At 47.3% G+C, this 16,197-nt stretch overlaps 1 pseudogene; it reads left to right on the top strand.

Annotated features, from left to right (window-relative positions):
• The first annotated feature begins 15,634 nt into the window (after nucleotides 1–15,634).
• LOC114618814 lies at nucleotides 15,635–15,982 on the top strand (annotated as a pseudogene).
• The last annotated feature ends 215 nt before the right edge of the window (nucleotides 15,983–16,197 follow it).

Raw genomic sequence — 16,197 nt, 5'->3', positions numbered from 1 at the left:
TCACAACATGTATGACTACATATTTACAACATGTGTGACTACATATTTACAGCATGTGTGACTACATATTTGCAGCATGTGTAACTGCTCTGATGCAGACACTGATAATGGGAATGGGGCATTTGTGGGAGCAGGAATATTTGGGAACTCTGTACTTCCCATTCAATTTTCCTATAAATCTGAAACTGCTCAAAGAGATAAAATCTATCTTTAAAAAAAAAGGAAGGAAGCCTGGAATTTCCAGAGAAGATAAGGTTGATATCAGTGATAAAAGAGACCTTGGGAAGCAAGCTTTGAAGACAAGGTGGAACTGGTCTGGCAAGAAATGAAGAGCCGACCAGTCTTAGGAAATGGTGGCAGGCCTGCTGCAAAGTTCCTTCAGACACATGAATTTGTTCCAACTAGGCTTATACATTAGGAAAGCCTCTGGGTAGAATACAGATTGGCTTCTGCTTGATTATGTGGGGAGAGCTCTAAGCAGAGTGAGAAAGCCACACCCAGCTGAGCCAGGCGGTGAGGAGGGTGCCAGTGAACATGACCACTCATGCGTGCATTCACAGGTGGCCATCGAAATGCAGAACTCCTGTGCTGGGGGCAAACATCAAAGGTGGGACTGGCAAGATGAAGAAAACCCTTCCCTTTCCAAGTTGCTTTTGGTCATGGTATTTATCTCAGTAACAGAAAACATACCAACAACATACTTCCTTTCTTCTTCCCTTCTTCCCTTTTTCCTTCTCCCTTTCCTTCCTGTTTCTTGAAACAGAGTCTTGTTGTGCAACCCAGACTGGCCTTGAGTTCATAATCTTCCTGTCTTGGCCTCCCAGAGGTGGAAGGCACAGGCATGCTTTATACCATGCTCAGTTTACCAACAATGCCTTTCAGAGTTGGATCTCCATTTTCTTTGCAAGCCTTAGAGTTTTTATTTGGAATTTTTGTATAACTTGGTAATTTATTTTTAAGTGCATGTATCGAGTTGCAACTGTACTCACCACACAGGTTTTAAAGTAAAAATAATGCGTAAAGAGGTGTGAGAAAATGGCTGGGATCATCACTGACATGTTGGAGAACTTTCAGACACAGGCTGGAATCAGCTCTGTTTGGTCATTGAGCATCTGACCAGTACACTCTGAGTGCCTGCTATACACCAAAATGTTCAAAGCCTTGGGGACCTGGCAGTGGAAAAAGAGACAAAAATCCATGTCCCGGGCTTGTATTCTCTTTGGGGAGACGGATCAAAACAAGATAAATCATTAAAATACTTGTTGTGTTAGATAGTAATCAATGCTAGGAAAGGAACACAGAACTGAGAAGCTGTGATACCTGTCAGGGGAGAGCCTCGGAGACAGCCTCACATTAGTTATTACTATATAACAAATGTCCTAAAACGTCACAGCGAGAGGCAGCTCACACATACAGGCTCACAGAGTTTGTGTTAGCAACAGGTGCTCAATTTAGAACATATTAAATTTAAAATGTATATGAGATATCCAAGTAGTACCACTAAGAAAACACTGCGTGTGTGTGTGTGTGTGTGTGTGTGTGTGTGTGTGTGTGTGTATACTGGGGACTATCAAAGGCCTTGTACATGCTAGGAAAGTGTTAATCCCCTCAGGTGAGACTAAGACCACTACCACATTTTTTTTTGAGACAAATTTGAATGAAGCAAACTTTATTAAATACTAGCCAAGATGATGTACAGTAGCCAGGTCCATACCCTGGACTCCCAGAGAACAGCTATGAATTACATCAGTCTGGTGCTTATAAAGGTGAAACTCACTAGGCTATGTGCTTTCCACCTTTATCCAGTGGGGGCAAGCATCCATCCTGAAGGACTTTCTGCATAAGTAACTCCTGCCTAAATGTGATCAAGCACATCCTGTGCAGTTGGGGCAACCAACCTTGTTTACAGAAATGGAAACACTCGGCTTGTTCATCTTACACAAATATAAGCTCCCGGGGTTCCAGGAAGTAATCTGTCCTTAAACAACCGGGGCTTTGGGGTCAGAGACATTTTTACTTTATGAATGTCTTAAGCACAGTCAGTAAAACTTAAAACATAATTTTAGCCCTCACAAAAGTATTCTACAAGGAAGGTACACTGGAGCTGTACCGAGAGGCAGTGCTAGTGTTGGCACCATGACCAAGACCTATGGAGGACATCGGAGAAAGGATATCAGGATCTGCCACTTCAGTTGAGGCTCTAGCAGTGTGGCCTGCCTGCTAGATCCTTCTAGCCCTTAAGGGGTTGAGGTAGTGGGATAAGAACAAGATTTGGGAGCCACAAGCTGGCATCCTAGGGACAGAGAGATCTAGACTGAATCGGCTGCCAGTAAGTAGGAACCATTAGAATAAAGGATGCAAGATTAGTATATTGCCTCATTTGGAAAACAAGAAGGCAGAGAGTAAAACAGACAGGGAATAGAACTCTGGCCTCCTCCGCTCAAGGGGCATGTGTGTTGGAGGGTCTATATTTGTGTGGGGGTCTACTTAGCAAAGTTGCACGGTAAATCTTTCTCTCTCTCTCTCTCTCTCTCTCTCTCTCTCTCTCTCTCTCTCTGTGTGTGTGTGTGTGTGTGTGTGTGTGTGTGTGTGTGTGTGTACATGTGTGCATGTGCAGGTGTGGCTGTTTCTAAAGAAAATCTTATCATGTAGACCTAGCTAACTTGGAACTTGCTATATAGGTCAGGTCGGCCTTCAGCCCGCAGCAGTCCTCCCAAGTGCTGGGGTTAGGGACTTGCACCACTCTGCTGGCTTACAATCACATGTTAGAATTGTAGTTAGAAGGGTTGTGGTACATCTCAGTGGCGGATTGCTTACCTAGCACACGGAGGGGACCTGGGTTCCATCCTTAGTATGTATGGGGTTAGTGTTTATTCTGGTTAAAATAGAGGCCGAGGACATAGCACAAGGGCAGAGTACCTACCTAACCTGAACAACACCCTAGATTTGATTCCCAGCACTGCAAATATGAAATAGCGTAACATTATGTTGAATTAAATATTTGAAATCAATAAGAAATTAAAACCTTAATAAGATGACATTAAAAGAGGGTGACCATAAAGTCAAAAATGATAAGGAAAAATAAGAAATATAATTGACAGAGAACAAAAAAAAGTAAGCAAAACAAAAGGATTAAATAGGAACACACTGATCTGGGGGGGGGTGGTGTACTAAAACAGCTCACGTTCCTCAAATCAGTTCAAGTTGAAGCAAGTAATTAAAAGGACCACATAACTCATAAGAGCATAGATAATAGCAGTAAGTACAGTGTAAGAAACTAGGAAGTAACAGTTGGTCCTGAAACAACAGCTGCTGCGGGTGGTGACAGCACGCCTTCTAGTTCAGCCCACAGGAGGAAGACACAAGCAGATCTCTGTGAGTTTCAGGGTTACAACATGAAGTATCGTCTAAACAAAAGGAAAAGAAGCTAAGAGGTAAGTGTGCTGGTTTGAATAGGTTTGGCCCCAATAGACTCACATGTTTGAATGCTTGGCCCATAGGGAGTAGCACTATTAGGAGGTGTGGCCATTTTGGAGTGGGTGTGGCCTTGCTGAGTGAGTGTGGAATAGGTGTGTCACTGTGTAGGTGGGCTTTGAGGTCTCCTAATGCTCAAGCTCAACTCAGTGTGGAGCAGTGTGGCTCCTTCTGTTGCCTGTACATCAAGATGTAGACCTCTCAGCTCCTCCAGCACCATGTCTGCCTGCACACTGCCATGCTTCCCACCATGATGATAATGGACCTCTGAAACTGTAAGCCAGCCCCAGTTTATATGAGTTTGCCTTAGTGGGTGTCTTTTCACAGCAATAAAACCCTAAAGAAGGCAGTAAGGATAAGAGTAATGATGTTTACATCTGAAGCAACAATAGATTGAAAAGCTTAGTAATGCCAGGCTAAATCAACTAGAGACACTGAGGCGGCTCCAGCATCAAAGCCCAACTGCTTCCAAGCGTGGCTTCCAGACAGGCTCCCTGTCGTAACTGAGAGACACAGAAAGCTATTCAAGTGACTCTTTTCACTCTCTTCTTCTTCCCTAAGGATGATAAGCAACAAGGACCAGTTAAACCAAAAGAGGAATTGTGTTGCTCTGTGCTGGTTCCCTACAGCAGTTGAGCTGCCCCCTCTTACCAAACTGGCTCATCTATGACAAAAGGCAGAACAAGGTGGAGAATTTGCCTGGTACCCCACAGCTCTGGCTCTGAGAGATTTGTACCTCATGGGCCTGAATGCCTTATGAGTAAGAGATGGAAACAGAAGTCAGATTCCTGGGGTACATCCCCACTAAGAGCTGCTCTGTCAGAGGACAAAGCAGAATTCCCAGGCTTACAATGCCAGTGTACAGAGTACAGAGAACACTTGTAACTTGGTGTCTTTCAAAAGAAGTTGGGAGTTGGGGATTATGCCTTTAATCCCAGCACTCCAGAGGCAAAGGCAGGTGGATCTCTAAGTTTTAGGCAGCCTGGTCTACAGTGTAAGTTCCATAATGGCCAGAGAAACCCTGTCTAGAAAAAAAGAAAAGAGAAGAAAAGGAAAGAAAGAGGCCCTTCCAAATTCCTAGTTCAGTGGCCAGCACTGCTGTCCTCTGAGGGCTGACAAGTGAGTGACTTGGGGTGGTTCCCAGGCTCACGCCCCCTCCCCCCACAGTAGTGCCTAAATGAAGAGCCAATGACTTGAGGGTTACACACAGTCCATTTCATCGTGGCCAGGGACTCCTGCAAAAACAAAGTACAACTTTGAAACAATCCAACAGGACACAGACAGAAGGTAACAATGGGTAAAAAACTCAAGGACGATTCTGAGATCTTTAAAGCTTGCGCCCTAGTTTGTTGGCTATCTCCTACCGTGCACACAGTATGCCAAGCACACAGTATGCCAAGCTTTAGTGGCCTGTGACAACAGATGCCTTGGATGTTTCTGAGAGGCAGGAGCTCTGCAATGATGTATAGCAGGCTGAGTCCCGTAGCCTTCACTAGAACTGTCTAGTTTCCTCTTGGTGTGACAGCAACTTCCCTAGCAGAGAGGAGACCCTCATGTGTCTCTTCCACTTGGTCATTTCTACAGAAATGAGTGGCTGTGCCATATGCAGTCCACACTTTAGGGAGACAGACTCTCACATCCATATTGGTTTCTTTTTTGTGTGTGACAGAGTCTCATTGTAGACCTCTGGCTGGCCTTGAACTCACAAATACCTTTCTGCTTCTGCCTCCTGAATGCTGGGATTAAAACATGTGTACCACCACACCCAGCATGCCATGCTATGCTGGGCAGAGTTTGCTGACTCCTGGCTAAGTCACCCCAGACTCTCAATCCCTTTTGTAGATTCCAACTCCTTGAGACTCCTGATATATCCACTTTTAAAGGAAGGAACTGGCGACTTAGTTTGAAACTGCCCTGTGTGATAACATTTGACGTGCCCTCTATTGTCCTGCCCCCATCACTCCCCTGAGCATCCTTCTGTGTGGCATTTTGCTCTCTCTGTTCCTTGAACATTTGGTTTCTGGGGTTCCCTCCTCATTCTCATGTTTACTCCCAGCTACCCTGAACACCTCTCTTGCAGTTTGGGTACAAACATCCTCCGTGTGTGTGCGTGTGCGCGTGTGCGTGTGCGCGTGTGCGTGTGCGCGTGTGCGTGTGCGCGTGTGCGTGTGCGCGTGTGCGTGTGCGCGTGTGCGTGTGTGCGTGTGCATGTGTGCGTGTGTGCGTGTGTGTGTGTATGTGTGTGTGTTGGGAAGAGAACCCAGAACTTTGAGCGTTCCAAGCATGCCTTCTACCACTTGGCTATATATCCAGCCCAGGCACAAACTTTTCCTCAAAGAGCCATGGCTTCACGGGCCAGTCAGACTCTTAACAACAACTTTACTAAGCTGCCATTGTGGGCAAGTGCCATGGACAATATGGCAGGGAACATCTGTGTGCCAATAAAACTTTATTTGCAAAACAGGCTGCCAGCCTGCTTGGCATAGTTTGCTGACCCTTGGATAACTCATCCAAGTCCCTCGACCCCTCTTCTAGACTCAGTTCCTTAGGACTCCTGATGCATGTCCCCCTGCCCTCTGAACAGTGCTCCCTGGTTGTCTCTGAGGGGGAACAAACATCCTCCGGATCCTTGAGTTTTCCTCTCTACACTTGGGTTTTTCTCTTTTGTTCTCTTCTTCTAAGTGACAATCCCAGTTTGCCAGTTGCTAGAGCCAGAAACCCAGGTGTGATCCCAACTTGTTCCTCTACCCCACCTCACTGGCACATTCGGTCTATGACCAGTCTGCTTCAAGTTATCTCAAGACTGTCCTCTCGGCCACGTCTCCACAGCTATCACCAGGCTAAGCTTGCACCATCCTGTGCCTGAAATACCTCAATAGTCTCCTGGAGAAAAAAAAAAAGAACACCCTGGGAGCATATTACCTTATGTGCCAAGGGGGTTGTGCGTATGTAACCAAATTAAGGAAGCTTGCTTGTCTCAGGTCTCTCAGTGTAATCACAAAAGATCAACCAGAGAGGAAGTGACGGGGAATCAGAGGAGGTGACAGGGAATCAGAGACCAGGAAGGGGGCATTTGAAGATGGAGACGAGGCAACATGGCTCAAGGAACAACAAAGACATTCAGGTGCCGCTGAGAAAGAAGGACAGACTGCTCCCATGGACCTGCAGAAGCAGCCAGCCTCTCCTGTCCCTTAACATCAGCCTTCTCAGTCAGGTTTTGTGGGTTTAATCTCTGGAACTGTAGATAGAGCAGCTCTGATGTCTGAAGCCACTGAATCATTACAGCCGCAACAGGAAGTGACCACATCTCCCAACCCTTCCTCCCAGCTCATTCACTCCAGCCTATTTGTCCACACCACCCCAAACACAAACGTGACCTATCACTCCCCATGGGGAACATGTCAGTGACCCCTCCTCCACCCTTAGTATAAACTTCAAGCTCTTGGTAAGGTTGCACCATCCACCCCCCACCCCCACACACACAACTCCCACCACCCCCACTATGTCCTGACCATAACAAGTGAGTTTGCTGTCATGCTCTTTCGAAGTGAACTGATAAAAACTGATAAAAATGCCTTCTTCTCTTCTCTCCTCTCTTTCCTCTCTCGGCCTCCCTAGAACAATTCTTCTAAGCCTCCTTTAGTTTCTGGCTTGAGTGTCATTTCTAAAAGGAGCTGGTCCCTGGCTTCTGAGGGCCATTCTGAAGTCAATCCTATTGAAAATGACATCATACTGTTGAAGACTATACATCCATGTGGACGGCACAGTATGCACAGCTCCTGACACGTTGGCTGGTGCAGGGAGGGATGAGTGGACAGTCAAGGGAGGCTCCCTGGGGTGAGGCTGGGGGGCTCCATGTCTGTCTTTCCCCTTGAGACAAGCAGAGCTGGGGGGCCCTTGGGGGCAGAAAGATGGAGCAGGCCAGGAGGTGGCAGCTGAACTGCCCTCATTTCCCTCTGCTCAGCCCTGGTGGGGAAGATACTGGAAGGGTTGCCAGACAGCACTGCCCCACTGCTACAATTAGCTGAGCCTTTCATTCCTCTCTACAAAGAAGAGCAAGCAAATCAAAGGGAGATAAAAGTGAGCGTCCCACAGAGGACTTTGAGAGAGGGAGAAGGACCCGGAGGATGGCAGCAGGACCAGGCAGAGGCGGAGAGAAAGCCCCACAGGACAAACAAAGACAAAAGCCAGCAGATCCCAAGGATCAGACGTGGAGACACATGGACAAGAAGAGACCAGGACACGTGGGACAGCAGCCTGTCACGCAAGGGGGAGAGGATGAAGAAAGATAAAAAGCTTGTGTGAATGGCCGGACAAGAGGGTGGAGAGGGACCCCAAATGGAGTTGGGACAAAGGCGTGAAAGGACAAGACTGCCACTGTCCCAAAAGCCACCAAGGAAGACAAAGAGGAGCTGAGACAAAGGCCGAGAGGAGATGGAAGGGAGCCATGTAGCCCTGTGTTGGTGACAGGGCTGTCAATCTGAGCGCTTAGTGTGCTGTCCAGCACTTAGTAAGCTGTAAGCTGGCTGGGAGAGGTCCTCATGGGATGGGCCTCTGGTAAATGCCTGCTTCCTGTTTTGGAACTATATCTCAATGTAATTAAAAAAAAAAAAACAGAAACAAGGTAGCAAGCAGCTTTCAGACAGGTCGATAGCCCTTTGTTGGCTTCTTTCTCTCAACTTAAAGTATTGCAAATTCATTGTTAGTGTTGTATAGTATTCTACCATGTGACTGTGTCAGAGTATTCCTCCATTTGTCTGTCTGGTAAAAAGATTTTGGGTTAGACTCACTAGTCCTTATCCGAAACATTAGGTTGAGGTACACTGCAAGGTTTTTTTGGTTTTTTGTTTTGTTTTGTTTTTGGTTTTTGGTTTTTCGAGACAAGGTTTCTCTGTGTAGTCCTGGCTGTCCTGGAACTCACTCTGTAGACCAGGCTGGCCTCGAACTCAGAAATCCGCCTGCCTCTCCCTCCCAAGTGCTGGGATTAAAGGCATGTGCCACCACCACCGCCCGGCACACTGCAAGGTTTAGAACAGAAAGTGTACACACACACACACACACACACACACACACACACACACACAGACACTGCTCCCCATGAAAGTCTGCTGCAGTGTCCTTAGTCAAACGCAGAATTTCTTCAAGGAGGAGGGTGAATTTACTCTGTAGATAGCCTTTCCTTGGTTATACGTTTTAAGTTTAGCTTTTAAACTGAGTTTTGAGTTTAGTTTAGTTTTGGGGGGCCTTTTGGGTTTCAGAACTAAGACGGGGGGAACTGTGAACCTCTCCTTTGCTCCTTCTCAGTGATGTCTGATCTTCCAGCAGAGAGGGATGGATTGAATACTACCTTAAAGACAGCCATAGTCAGAAGTTTGGGGTGGGACTCAGAGTTGGCCAAGGGTTCAAGTTCTGACTCTGTGGGAGTGTGGGGGGGACACTGGAGGACAGCCTGGCCGATGAGCTCACTCCCCTGCTGTGGCTGTTTGGACATCGTAAACTTCTTTGTTTTTCTAACCTCAGCCTGTAATCCTAGGAACTGTTGATTATATTTTTTTGTATGGTTTTTAAAAGCTCATTTCTTTCTTGTTTGCTCTCATCCCCTACTCCTCTGGCTGTGTTCTACTTATCTTGATCGTTCCTTATCTCCATTTTGTCCTTTATAATTTTATATTGCATTCTTTTATCTCATCTTATCTCCTTGTTTTTTTATTGCTATTGTGTTATTTCTTCCTGACTGTGAAGAGACCCCTGGGGTTTGGAGGAGAAAGCTGTGCTGTCTCCCCCTCCATCCCTCCCTGGAGCCAGTGTGCTCTGTGCCTGGGAAAGTTTCCTCCCCTGGGGAAATTCCTGGATGGTGGGGAGCCTCAAAATTTAAGTCCAAGCCTTAACTATTAATTGGTGGTGGGACTTTTGAAGGCTTGGGAAACGCTTGGGCTCCGAGCAGGAAGCTGTTATAAGTGGCCGGGATTTAATTTTAAGCAAATATTTCTTTGTTCCACATCTGGGACATCGACGACACAGCGTGAGCACCCCTTCCTGTCTGCTGAACACTATTCCTCTCTCACCAGCTCTCTGAGTTAGGGTTCCAGCTCTCCGAGTTTGCTGAGGTGAGGCAAGCGACACGGCGGTCCTGGTGCCTGGCTCTCCGCGTCTATACTGGTGCAGGAAGCACTGTTCCCACACATTCAGGAGGAGCAATAGCGGCTCCTTTCTAGCCATTGCCTGTGGACCTCAGAAAAGAAAAAGAAGCTACCCAAAGGATGGCTAGGCTTCCTGGTCTAGCAGACGTGACCTCCAGCAGCCAGACCGCAGTGACCTTAGAACCAAAAGAAATGCTGGGCCTTGGTAGATTGAAAAGCCCTGGCTTTGGGAGGAACAGTTTGTGGTGGGGGCGGGGGAGCGGGTTACAAGTGTAGTTCGGAGCTGGGGCTTCGCAGATTCTTTTGTCCCAGTGAAAGAGGTATGTGACCTGCAAGTGGCTGCCAGTGCCTGGGGAGGAGGGGGGGGGTAGTGTTCAGGATCTCCTCACAAAGAACTGAAGTCTCCTTTTCCTTTGGGGTTAGGAGGTGGTAAGCAGGCTGGGCCAGTGCTGTCAGTAGCCTCCAAGCCGACTGTACCAGGACTCCTTACCACGCATGCGTCCAATTTCCCCCCCACCCCCCACCCCCGAGGTCCGAGCTTCACTCAGCTTTCTTGAAGCTGTGCCTTCAGATTCCACCTCTGTTGTGGTGAGCAAGGACAGCCGTCCACTCACTCTGGGGACTGAGTGGCAAGACAGCCCTGCTTCCAGAGCCTCTTCCCCAACAGTGCAGTGGGGACAGGTTTCATGGAGACCACCGGTCCTGTCTGGCTATCTCAGGATTGGGTAGCTGATGAACTGTGGAGCTGAATAGGAATTATTTTTAGTTTATTTAATTATTTTGCTGCACATTGCCTTTATATTGTTTTAATAATATTTTTATTTACTCAAATTTACTTCATCTTTTTTTTAATTAGTTACTCTACTTCCCTCCCTCCCTCCTCCCCCTCCCCCGCCGCCGCCGCCGCCCCGCCCGTCGTCTTCTTCTTCTCTCTCTCTCTCTCTCTCTCTCTCTCTCTCTCTCTCTCTCTCTGCCTATGTTCTGGTTTTTTCACCTTAATAAACTGGCTGCTGGGAGCACAGGTCTCAAAGGACAGCCAGGAGACGGGCTTCAGTTCACACAAGGGAAGCCTTCTGCTCTCTCCTCTCTAACCAGCCCCAGGTTTCTTTGCCAGACATCTCCCGTCCCCAAGGACCCTTCCGGAGTGTTAAAAACTTCTACTGCGGAATATGGAGCCTCTGGGCAACAGTTGTCCCCAAGGGAGACGATAATGTATTCACCCAAGCTAACAAATAAATGCAGAATGCCAACACGTCCACTATCATAGTCGGAATGATAATGCAGTACACAGCACCAAAACATGCAGACACTGGGCCGGGAAGGCGGTTCAGTGAGGCTTGCTTAGCATGCATGAAGCCTGGGTTCAGTTCTCAACAACAGCAAGACCCAGGTATATCTATAATCCCAGTACTCAGAGAGGGTGGGGAGGCTAGAAGGCTCAGTGAGCAGGTGTGGTTGTGGTGCAAGCCTGGAACTCCGAGCTCAGTCCCTGGAACCCATATGAAAACAGAAGGGAAGAATCGACTTCACAAACTTGTCCTCTGATCTTCATATGAGCATGATGACACACATGCTTATGCGCGTGCCCGCGCGCGTGCACACACACACACACACACACACACACACACACGATATCAAATAAATAACTTAAAACAACAGTAACAGAAGACAAACAAAAGAATGCTATGAAGAAAAAACTGTTTTTCCTCCGATTCTTATTCCCATCTTAGAGTAACTTCCACAGCGAATACCAGTGTGGGGATGGATAGGGCAGGTCTACAGCTTAGATAGGCACAGCCCATTTAAAACGGTCAGTTTCCAGGCTAGATGGGTTCAAGCAGGAGGTTTCCATGAGTAAACCTAGCCCACAGGAGAGGCAGAGTCCTTGCTAGGCAAGACTCCTGTCCTGGCTTCATCATACCAGATAGTTGCTGTCCCTGTAAGAATGTTCCTATACTATAGGCCCCATAAGGTCTTTAAGGTCTTTACAGTCTCCAGATAGTTATCTGTTCAGGCAGGAACACCCACTTCCCACAACCAATGCTTGACGATGTCTGGTGGCCGCTTCTGTCTCCAAGCTTAGAGATGACCACCAAGCATCAGTAACAGTCAGCCCAGGAAGTGTATTATGATTTTCTCCCAATCTTGCCCCTCTCCCAAAAGAAGTTGGCAGTAGCCATCCTCCCATCCTGTCCAAATCTGGAGGACACTCTCAATATGACATGCTTACCTGGTTGGGTGGTGCATTTAGGGAGACGCACCCCGCAGTGGGGTGGGAAGATTGTAAGAGGGTCAGTCGGGAGGTGAGATGTCAGAGGCACAGACAGCCTCCATCTGCAGGTAAGAAGATAGACAGGGGCGGGAGAGGAACAGAGAGAATGGGAAGAAGGTAGGCTACCTGCATCCCTGGGCCTGAGTGACATCCACCTCTCTGAGGCCAGGTTCCTGATTGCAAAGTGAGGTACCTGATTGCATCATTCCAGACAGCCACTCTCAACCTAATGCTCTTCTTCCTTTCAGAGAAGCAGCCAGGAATTTTGACTTGAAAGTTAAGCAGAGCGGTGCCTGGTGAGGATTGTGGTGCATCTTCAATCACATCACTTAGGAGAAGCAGAAGCAGGAGGATGTCCTCAAGTTCACCTGGAGGGCACCCACACTCACGTGCACACCCCCCACACACACATAGACACGCATATACATGATCTGAAACAAAATGAACCCTTTCATTTTAAAGGAACAAAATGTAAAATAAATGCAAGAAAAAAAGAAGAAGAAAGAAAACCATCAAGGTGACATCATCTTGTTTCCTCAAATGGTGAAAAGGCATGGCGGTGTAAGGCAGGAATGTCCCACAGACAGCTCAGACAGCTGCAGCCCTGATGCCAGGTTTGAGGTGAAGTCATCAAGGGGTCTGTTGAGTGTGGAGGTGACAGATCCTTGCCCTGCCTCACTCCCAGTAGAACAGACACATCTTTTAAGGATTTGAATCAGCAGACATCTCTAATCGTGGACTGATGCATCACAGACTCTACAGAGTGTCCTTTAGCTTGCTGGTTTCTACACTAGCAACTGGAAAAATAAAAGCCAACTTTTCTCATCTTCTGTAGCTGAGGGGACTCATGACAGGCGGGGACTTACTTAGTTTCGGAGCGATGTTTCCTTTAATAAACGGAACATATATATTTGACACCATTTCCCCTCTTACTGGTGGGAAAGTTTTTCTCACCTTGAATTCGGATGTGATGACATCTTTATTGTGACTTTGAGAAAGGAAATCAGGAAAAATGCAGCATGCTCTTTCCACCATCACTGTGCCCCAAGGCAGTGCAAGCTCTCAATAACTCAAACTCTGTGCTCTGTAAGGAAAACAGATCCACATTTATTTAAACCTTTCTGTTTCTTGTCTCTAAGAAGCTACTCTATCTATAAGTGATCCAGTAGGTATGGCTGACTTCATAAGAAAGGGTCTTTGTGGAGCCACTGACCCTTCCAGCTGAGATGTGTCTCCAGATACCCTGCATCTAGAAAGGGAAATTCTAAGTCTGGTGAGGAACCTTTTTCCTCAAGAGCTTTGGACTCATAGCTTGACTCAGATGCCCCCTGTGGCCTTTCCTCCAGATGAAGCCCCCCCACCCTCCACTGTTCCCTCTGTAGGAATCTAGGCTCTGGGCTGAGTGCCAAGGAAGTGAAAAAGACAGCTGCACCCTGATGGTACCTCTGCCCCCTCCCCCAGGACCCAGGAGGTGCTGGGATGGTGGGGCACAGCCTGCTGTAAGTCTAGATCGACAATCTCCCAGGACAGCAATACACCTGACACAGAAGCATGTGTTTGTCACCTCCCCCTTCCCTCAACCTGGGACTCTGGGAGCATGCAACCCTGTCTCCAGAGACTCCCTAGACAAACTGGAGATTCAGGCAGCCTGGAAAATAAAAAGGCAGACCCCAGGGACTGAGCCTCCATCACTGTGTGGTTCCACATGGCTGTGGCTGGGGTGAAGTACTTCATCCTCAGTACCTCTCTCCTTCCTCCATCCTCCTCTTCACCCTTGGCCTCCTCCGTCTTTGTCTGCCCTCCCTGCTCCATCTCATGGTCACCCTTCTGTCCCTTCACATTCTGACCTCTTCTTCATCTTACCCCTCCTCCTCCTCACACACTCACCCCTCACCTCTTTCTATGTCCTCTCCCACCCTCCATTCTCTTCTCTCTTCTCACCTATACCACCCTCCATTTCCTTTTCCTGGTCCAGAATTCATTTCTACAGTTCCCACATCTCCTAAAACTCTAATGGTCCCTGGGTCTCTTTCTCCATCAAGACTCCCAAGCTCCAGTCTCAGAAAGTCACCTGTTGCTTGCCCATGTGCCCCAGGCACTGTAAATCTAACCAGTTCAGATCATCAGTTTTCCTTGTCCCCATCTACCTTAACGTCACCGTCATCTACTATGGTAATTTCCTGCTTCTGCTAGAGTACATTGCCAATAAACTTACAGGTCTATTTGTTTTGAGACAGTGTTTTACTATGTAGTCAGGACTGGCCTCAAACTACTGATTCCCCCCACCCCACCCCCTTAGATCCCTGAGTGCTGGGATTGCAGGCATGTGACACCATGCTTTGAAAACTCAGTGGTTTGTAACTCCACAGATTTCTACCTTACAATCCTGGAGGCCAGAGGTCTGAAATGCATCTCACTAGGTGAAAATCAAGGGTAGGCAGCCTTGTGCCCCTTTTGTAAGCTCTGGAGAAAGTTACACCCTCTTGGGCCTCCTTGGACTGCTTGCGCTCCCTTCCCTCCATATCCCTCTGGTTTTATTTGTTGTTGAGGATGGAAACCCAGGACCTTTCCCTACCTCCTGCCTATGCTCTTGGCCCATGGCTTCCTTACATCCTTCAAGCCAGCCACTAACAATTCCTACGTCTGCATCAGGTCTACCCGGATAACCTAAGAATCTCCTGGACTCGAGATTCTTACTTGCATGTCTTCAAAACAGGAAATATATTTACATACTTCGTGGGCTACAATGTGAACAGCTTTGGGGAAGGGTCATTTTTCTGCCTATGAAAAATGTCTTTGCCCTCTAAGAGGAACTCCTGTCATCACTGAACACTTTCTGTGGGTTATTTGAACATAGCGTTAGAGGTCCAACTCAAAACCTCATACATGCTACAGTGCTTTGCTACCCTCTGAGTTTTTTTAAAACATTATAGAAAAAAAAAACAAATTAAAAGTGACCTTTTGACTCTCCAAACTCTACTGGCAGGAGTCCAGCTGACAGGGCTCAGCCGCAAACATAAACTGGCTTTCGTGAGGAAGGCAGGATGAGTTAGAAGCCAGAGGGAAGAGCCAAGAGCCATGGAAATTTATGCTTTTTTGCCTGGCTAGAGTTGTGTATAGCACCCATCCTATCACGACATATATTGCATGTTCACTGCAATAACACCTCTTTGTACCTGGCCAAGAGGAGGCTATTCTGGGTGTGTGTATGGGGGTAGGGGGCTTGTCAGAATCTGAAATCACCTGAAATGTACTTCTGGGCATGCCTATGGAGACTGACACGATTATATTAACTGATGTGGTAAGGCTCATCTTACTTTGGGTAGGTCCATTCCCCGAGCAGGGGATCCTGGACTGTGTAAGACAGAGAGAGCAAGTCAAATGCTAGCATGCGTTCATTCCCTGTTCTCCTCTGGTGGGTCATAATGTGACCAGCTGCTTCAGGCTCCCACTGACATCCTGCCATCCCTGTCACGATGAGCTGTGCCTTGAACTGTGAACTGAAGTCCTTCTATCAAAGGTTTCTATTGCAGCAAGAGGAACAGTGTCTAAGACACTCATGTAAGCCACTACTACATCTGTGGAGCCTCGTCTTCCTGGACTTGATTTAGATATGATACAGTTGGTGATTATGATAGAGCAGGACTTTGGGGTCCTTGAGAGGGGGTATTTTGCCTACAGAAGTAGACCTTAAGAATATCTAAGTGTGCTCTAGAATTAGGCAGCCTCATCCATGAACAACGCAGCAATGGCCAAGATTAAGGCTCGGGACCTGTACGGCAAGAAGGAGGAGCTGTTGAAACAACTGGACGATATGAAGGTGGAACTCTCCCAGCTTGGAGTTGCCAAAGTAACAGGCAGCGCGGCATCCAAGCTCTCCAAGATACAAGTTGTACTCAAATCTATCACCCATGTCCTCACTGTTATTAACCAGACTCAAAAAGAAAACCGCAGGAAATTCTACAAGTGTAAGAAGTACAAGCTCCTGGACCTACAACCCAAGAAGACTAGAGCCATGCGCCACTGGCTGAAGACCAAGAAGCAGCAGTTGAAGGAGCAGCTGCACCCACTGCGCAAGTATGCAGTCAAGGCCTGAGATGACAATGACAATAAAGTAAAGACTGACTGACAATAAAAAAAAAAGAATATCTAAGTTTTTCATTGCTATGACCATATAATCTGAGTCAAACAACTTAGAGATGGAGAAGTTTTTGTCTCACAGTTCCAAAGGTTCCTGTCTGTCATTAGTTGGCTCCATTGCTATGGGCCTGAAGTGAGGTCATAGCAGAGAGCTTGTGGTAGACCAGTTTA

The sequence above is a fragment of the Grammomys surdaster genome, unplaced genomic scaffold (genome assembly GCF_004785775.1).
Source record: "Grammomys surdaster isolate TR1022 unplaced genomic scaffold, NIH_TR_1.0 145, whole genome shotgun sequence".
NCBI lineage: Eukaryota > Metazoa > Chordata > Mammalia > Rodentia > Muridae > Grammomys > Grammomys surdaster.
Note: the sequence above shows the minus strand (reverse complement) of the source record. Positions and strands in the feature narration are given on the sequence as shown.